This window comes from Penaeus monodon, chromosome 2 (genome assembly GCF_015228065.2).
Source record: "Penaeus monodon isolate SGIC_2016 chromosome 2, NSTDA_Pmon_1, whole genome shotgun sequence".
NCBI classification, from domain to species: Eukaryota; Metazoa; Arthropoda; class Malacostraca; order Decapoda; family Penaeidae; genus Penaeus; species Penaeus monodon.
This window is the reverse complement of record NC_051387.1, coordinates 36,250,462-36,257,759: the sequence shown is the minus strand read 5'-3', so window position 1 is coordinate 36,257,759 and position 7,298 is coordinate 36,250,462. Positions and strand designations below refer to the sequence as shown.

The following is a 7,298-nucleotide window of genomic DNA, read 5'->3' as shown; positions in this document are numbered from 1 at the left end:
TATCATTATATTCATCATAATCATTATTATTACTATTATTATGTTCATGTTCATGTTCATGTTCATGTTCATGTTCATGTTCATGTTCATGTTCATGTTCATGTTCATGTTCATGTTCATGTTCATGTTTGTGTATCATCACTATCATTATCATTTATTATTACTGTAGTTCATCTTATCTTTATCAGTATCACCATTAACATTATCATTAGTACTAAAATTATCATTATCATCCTTATCCTCATCCTCATCCGTCATAAATATAATTATAATAGTAACAATGATAACAATAATAATGATAATAATCATAGTTATCATTATGTATTTAAAATTAGTTTTAATGGATATGTAAAGTGAATTTCAACACGAATGCTGTATAAAGACAAAGAAAGAATGAAATTAGATCACTTGAGGGAAGTCAAGTATTTCCGATTTTACACACTGGCGTACACTTGAATTAAAGTTGGACAATTTGTTAAATATAAACAAACAAATAAAAATAGATACTGCAAATTACGTTTCTGAAAGCCTTTTTCTAGCCTCCCGAAACCCTAACACTTTGATACCTTGTTTCAAGTATCACGGTCGCTTCAAAATGAAATATCGTCGAAGTTTGTACCGACATACAAAGTTTTGAGCATTTTTTTAGCAATTTCATTTCTGTCGGTGCTTGAACATTTGGTTTGAATGCTACATATGCACAGAGCTGTTTAAAAGTAACGCCCCCGGGTGGGCTCGAACCACCAACCTTTCGGTTAACAGCCGAACGCGCTAACCGATTGTGCCACGGAGGCACAATTAAGAATCATAATTTACGGTATTTATTTTATATTTTTTATTTGTTTATTTTATTTTCAAGAAATTGCTGGGAATGAAAAACAGATTATTTGATATTATATGCAGCGTCAACACCTAAGGTCATTAGCGGTGAAAACCGGAATACTGAACTTTGGCTTCCCTCAAGTGATTTAATTTCACTGTTTCTTTGTCAGCTTTAAACAACATTCGTGTCGAAATTCACTTTGAATAACCAATAAAACTCATGTTGAATACATAATAATAACAAAATAATAATAATAATAATAATAATAATAGTAATACTAATAATGATAATAATAATAATGACAAAAATGAACATATAGTGATATTATTACTATCATAATAATTTTAATGACGATGAGGAAGTGATAATGTTAATGATGATAATTATAATAAGAAATTGAAGAACAATACCACCTACAATAATAATGGTGATAACAATAATAACAAAAATTATTAGAAATATAACAATAATGGTAATAGTAATAATAACTGTTATGATGATATATGGATAACAAATATCATAATACTGATAATGCTGATTCTACTATTACTACTGCTATTACTACTGTAATAGTAGCAATAGTAATAATAATAATCATTACTATTGTTATTATTGATATCATTATCATCACCTTTTCACAATAATGCTAATACCAAAGAAAAATTTTGTTACATTTCCCACGGCCTGTACCAAATAATAGCGCGCGGCATATGCAAGTCACACATGCTAATTACACTGATTATTCATAAACTATAAAATGACAGTAATGAATAATAAACTCCTAAGGGATTTCATCAGTACAATTTTGGTGGAAGTGTGATTTGCAAATTTTGAAGGCAAAAAGCATATTATTTTTCTGACAATTCTATATTTCTTTGTGGACTTCACTCAAATTATGTTTGATAATTCAGAACAAATTTGGTATCCTATTCTACCATGCAGTAGTTAATCTCAATGTTGTAATATTGGTCAGATAAGGAAATTAGACAAAATATTAGCTTACTGTGGTAATGAGGGACAAAGTGAAAGTGTACATTGAAGACCTCTTCTCGTTATAATTTACCACTTTTTTACTTTTTTCCATTATCTTCATTTGCTTCACTGTCTTTCCTTATTTTCTTCACTGTCGTTCCTTATTTTCTTCACTATATTTTATTTTTTTCTCCATTATCTTCCTCGTTTTCATCACTATCTTCACTCGTTTCCCCATCTACCTTCATTCCATCACCCTTTTCTTCGTACAACGCACAAGGTTAGAGAGCGTTTTACACGAACTTATTAACAAAAATAATATGATTCTTAAAACCTTTGGTTATAATGATTAAATACATCAGAGTTTTAGTAGTTATCAGTTTAATCTGATCTCACTTCATTCAATAGCTAGCCAACTTCAGAGAACAAGATTAATACAGTCAATTAGGCTGTTCATTGGCAATAATATTTATAAATCTCTATCTATCTCTATCTATCTATCTATCTATCTTTGATAGCATGATACTGAGAATGTAAGTAAAGATATGAAAAAAGAAAAGAAGATAAGTAATAGTAATAGTGGTAGTAGTAGCAATAATGAAAACAATGATTATAATCATAATAATGATAATGATAATGCTAATAATAACTAGAGCAATGATAACGATAGTAAGAAAAAAACTGTGAACAATATAAATAATAATAAAATAATGATAATAAAAATAATCTTGATAATAAAAGTAACAATAATGATAATGATAATAATCCTGATAATAAAAGTAACAAAAATGAAAATGACAATAATAATTATTATTATTATAACAACAGTAATAGCAATAATGATAATAATAACAATAATGATAATAATGATAGTAATAATGGTAACAATATAATACAATATGATGATGATGATGATTACGGTAACAGTAATAATGATAATGATAATGAGGATAATAATAATAGTTATAATCATTATCATCGACATAGTAATGATAATAATATGAGTGATAATATAAATAATAATAATAGAATTAATTATAATAATAATAATAATTATAAAATTAGTGATAATAATAGCAATAAGAATAATGATGATGATGATTGTAATAATAATAATGATAGGAATACTACTTATAATAATAATAATGATGATAATAATAATAATAATAATAAAATAATAATAATAATAATAGTAATAATAATGATGATGATGATATAAAACCATAAAAATGATAATAACGATAACATAAAGGAGAAAGAATATCATAATAATAAAAGCAGTAATGTCATCATTAATATTTATCATTGCTTGTTATGTTTTCTCATTATCTTTTTCCCAACCGAGAAAAAAATACGGTTTGAATGTACAACAGAGAAAAAGAATTGGATTTTTACTTTGAAATAACATAAAAGGAAAAATGAAAGAAAAAAGCTTTGTGTTCTTTTTGATATGCAAAAAAAAAAAAAAAAAAAAAAAAATATCGAGACAGTGTAATGTCCAGGAATCTCTTGTAATTAAAAAATAAATAAATAAATAAATAAATACCTAAAATAAAAAATAAAAACATTCAGTGGCGAACGCAGTGTGAAGGCCTTTGCACTTTTATTATTGTCTAGTTCAGATACGTCTCTTTTCAGCCGGTATATATGCATTTGGTTGAATACAGCACATAAACGCAGCTGTCTAAAAGTAACGCCCCGGGTGGGCTCGAACCACCAACCTTTCGGTTAACAGCCGAACGCGATAACCGATTGTGCCACGGAGGCTTAAAAACGGTATCTGCAGTATTTATTTTTTATTTTCATTTTTTTGTTATTTATCTATTTTTTAAGAAATTGCCTAGTTTCAAGCCACGTGTTGGCCAGTGTGTAAAACCGGGTAGATAAATTGATTATATAAAAGTGTTATGAATGTAAGTAAAGAAGCAATAAAAATAAAATAAGAAGAGAAATGACACTATAATAGAGTTATTATCATTAGTAGCAGCAGTAATGAAAACAATAATAATCGTAATAACAATAATAAACCGGGATTAATAACTTGATTATTTAAAATTATCTGCATCTAAGTTAACAGATAAGGTTAGTAGCTGCGAAAACCCTCAAGTGATCTAATTTGTCTTTCTTTGTCTGCTTTATACAGCATTCGTGTCGAAATTTACTTTGAATGACCATTAAAGTTCATTTTGAATACGTAATTATGATAATGATGATAATAAATATTTTCATATTTATTATCTTTATCATTATTACTATGTTGTAATTACTAATATTATTACTGTTATTAAAATAATTATTTTTATGAAACTGAGAATAATGATGAGGAGGATAAGAATGATAATGATAATTATATTAATTATTATGATAATGTTAATGATGATAATGATAAGAAGATGATTAAGAAGAAAAACACCAACAACTATAATAATGATGATGATGATGATAACAACAATAATAATAAAAATAATAATAGCAATATTGAGAATAATACTTATTATTATAATATCAATGATAATAATAGTAATAATGATTGCTATGATAATTATACTATTACTACCGCTATTGCTAGTAAAGATAAGGATGGGAGTAGTAATAATGATAATGATAATTATAATGGTCATAATCATTACTATTAACATTATTATTTATATCATTATCGTCGCCCTTTTTCATAATATTGCTAATACCAAAGAAACGTATTTTGCTACGTTTTCCCAAGGCCTGTACCACCTATTGACGCGCGGCATTTGCAAATCACACATGCTAATTACACTGATTATTAGACTGTAAAATGACTAATAAATTCCTCAGGGCTTTCATCTGTACAATTTTGTAAATTTTGAAGGCAAAATCATATTTTTCTGACAATTCTTTATTTCTTTAGGGACTTTACTCAAATTATGTTTGGTAATTCAGAACAAATTTGGGATGTTATTCTACCATGCAGTAGTAAACTCCTTCGGTTGTAATGTTGGTCAGATGAGGACATTAGACAAAATATTGGCTTACTGTGGTAAAATGAGGGACAAAGTCGAAGTGTAAATAGAGCGAAGTTTAAAGTCGTTTCCTTACTTTCATTTTCCTCTTTCTTTACTTTCATTTTCATTTGCTTTACTATATTTCCTTGTCTGCTTTACTGTCGTTCCTCATTTTCTTCACTATATTTTACTTAATTTCTCCATTATCTTTCCTCATTTTCTTATCTGTCTTTCCTAACTTTCTTGTCGATCCTCATTTTCTTGGCCTTCTCTTACTCTTTTTTCGCTCTTTCCACACATTCTCATCTACCTTCATTCCTTCGCCCTTTTCTTCCCACAACGCACAAGCTTACAGAGAAAATCAATGGGCTTTCCATCTTCAGAGGTGGAAATTGAACCTTATAATTTTTCTTACCATTCTGATTATACTTTAATAGTACCTCATTTTATGTAAGTGTGCTTTACATGAACTTAATAAAAGGGGAAAAAAATTCTCAGTTTGTTCATTCCATCTTTATGACTTACACTCTTCTGGACTTAATAACTTTGATAATGATAATCCAACATATCACAGTTTTAGTAGTTACCAGTTAATATAATCTTACTTCATCCAATAGCCAGCCATACTTCAGAGTACAAGATCAGTGCATTCATTTACTTACACTCTTCTGGATCTAATAACTTTGATAATGATAATCCAACATATCACAGTTTTAGTATTTACCAGTTAAATCCAGTTCATCCAGTAGCCAGCCATACTTCAGAGTACAAAATCAATGCATTCGTTTAGGCTGTACATCATTAACAATATTTCTCTCTCATAAATTGTAATAACGTTTGGATACTTTGACAAAAATAATAATGATAATAATGACAATAAGGATTATAATGTTGATAATTATAATAATAAAGGTAATGGTAATAATAACTATTATGATGATGATATAAAGAATATAATAATGATCATGATTATTTTGCTATTAACATCACCTTTTCATAATATTGCTAAATCCAAAGAAACATATTTTGCTACGTTTCCCACAGCTTGTACCACCTAATGGCGAGTGGTATTTGCAAGTCAAACATGCTAATTACTCTGATTATTCATAAAGTATAAAATGACAGTAATGAATAATAAACTAAGAGATTTCATCTGTACAATTTTGGTGGAAGTGTGATTTGTAAGTTATGAAGGCAAAAGCATATTATTTTTCTGACAATTTTATATTTCTTTGTGAACTTTACTCAAATTATGCTTGATAATTCAGAACAAATTTGGTATCTTATTCTACCATGTAGTAGTAAATCCTAATGTTGTAATATGGTCAGATAAGGAATTTAGACAAAATATCGGCTTACTGTGGTAAAAGGAGGCACAAAGTGAAAGGTGTACATTGATTGAGATTTAAAGACCTTGCCTCACTATAATTTACCACTTTCTTTACTTTTTTTCATTATCTTCATTTGCTTCACTGTCGTTCCTTATTTTCTTCACTATATTTTAAGGTTAGAGAGCGTTTTACACGAACTTATTAATAAAAATAATATGATTCTTAAAAAATTTGATAATTATGATTAAATACATTACAGTTTTAGTAGATATCAGTTAAATCTGATCTCACTTCATTTAATAGCCAGCTATACTTCAGAGAACAAGATTAATACATCCAAATAGGCTGTTCATTGACAATAATATTTATTATTAACAATAATATTTATAAATCTCTCTCTCACTCTCTCACTCTCTCACTCTCTCACTCTCTCACTCTCTCACTCTCACTCTCTCTCTCTCTCTCTCTCAAGTTGTAATTCATATTTGAATACTTTGGCAGCATGATACTTAGAGTTATTACGAATGTAAATAAATTTATGAAAAAGAAAAGAGGAGTAATAGTAGTGGTAGTAGTAGCAATAATGAAAACAATTATCATAATCATAATAATAACTAGAGCAATTTATAACGATAAGAAGGAAAAAACTGTATGTACAATATAAATAATAATAATAATGATAATCAAAATGATCATGATAATAAAGTAACATAATCATAGTTACAACAACAGTCATAATAATATGATAACAATGATAATAACAGTAATGATGATGATGATAGTAAGCGGGAGCGGCAGAGGTGGCATGCACTCACAGTGATGACCTGAGGCTTAACCTCAGGCAAGCTTTCCGGCTAGGCGCTTGGAACATCCGGTTCTTGCAGCAGGATGAGCGGTTACCTCTGCTATCGAGGGAATTGGAGCCACTGGGAGTTGCGGTGGCTGCCCTCTCAGAGGTGAGAAGACCTGGCAGCGGCACGACCGTATGGGTGGGTACACCTACTACTGGTCGGGTCACAGTGATGGTCACCACCTTCAGGGTATAGCCATAGCCATCTCTAGCCGACTTCAGCCCTCGGTAGATGAGGTAACACCGGTTAATGAGGATATTATGGCATTGAGACTGAAGCATGCTTTTGTCTTCATGTCTCTTATTGAAAAAGGAGTTCTATGCCAAACTCTCATCTGTGGCAG

The 7,298-nt window shown here is 29.1% G+C and overlaps 2 non-coding genes across 2 annotated transcripts; both read right to left on the bottom strand.

Annotated features, from left to right (window-relative positions):
- Positions 1-720: 720 nt before the first annotated feature.
- Trnan-guu lies at positions 721-794 on the bottom strand. The gene has a single exon. It is a non-coding gene; the product is annotated as a tRNA-Asn (tRNA).
- Positions 795-3,487: 2,693 nt separating this feature from the next.
- Positions 3,488-3,562, bottom strand: Trnan-guu. Its single transcript has one exon. It is a non-coding gene; the product is annotated as a tRNA-Asn (tRNA).
- Positions 3,563-7,298: the final 3,736 nt, after the last annotated feature.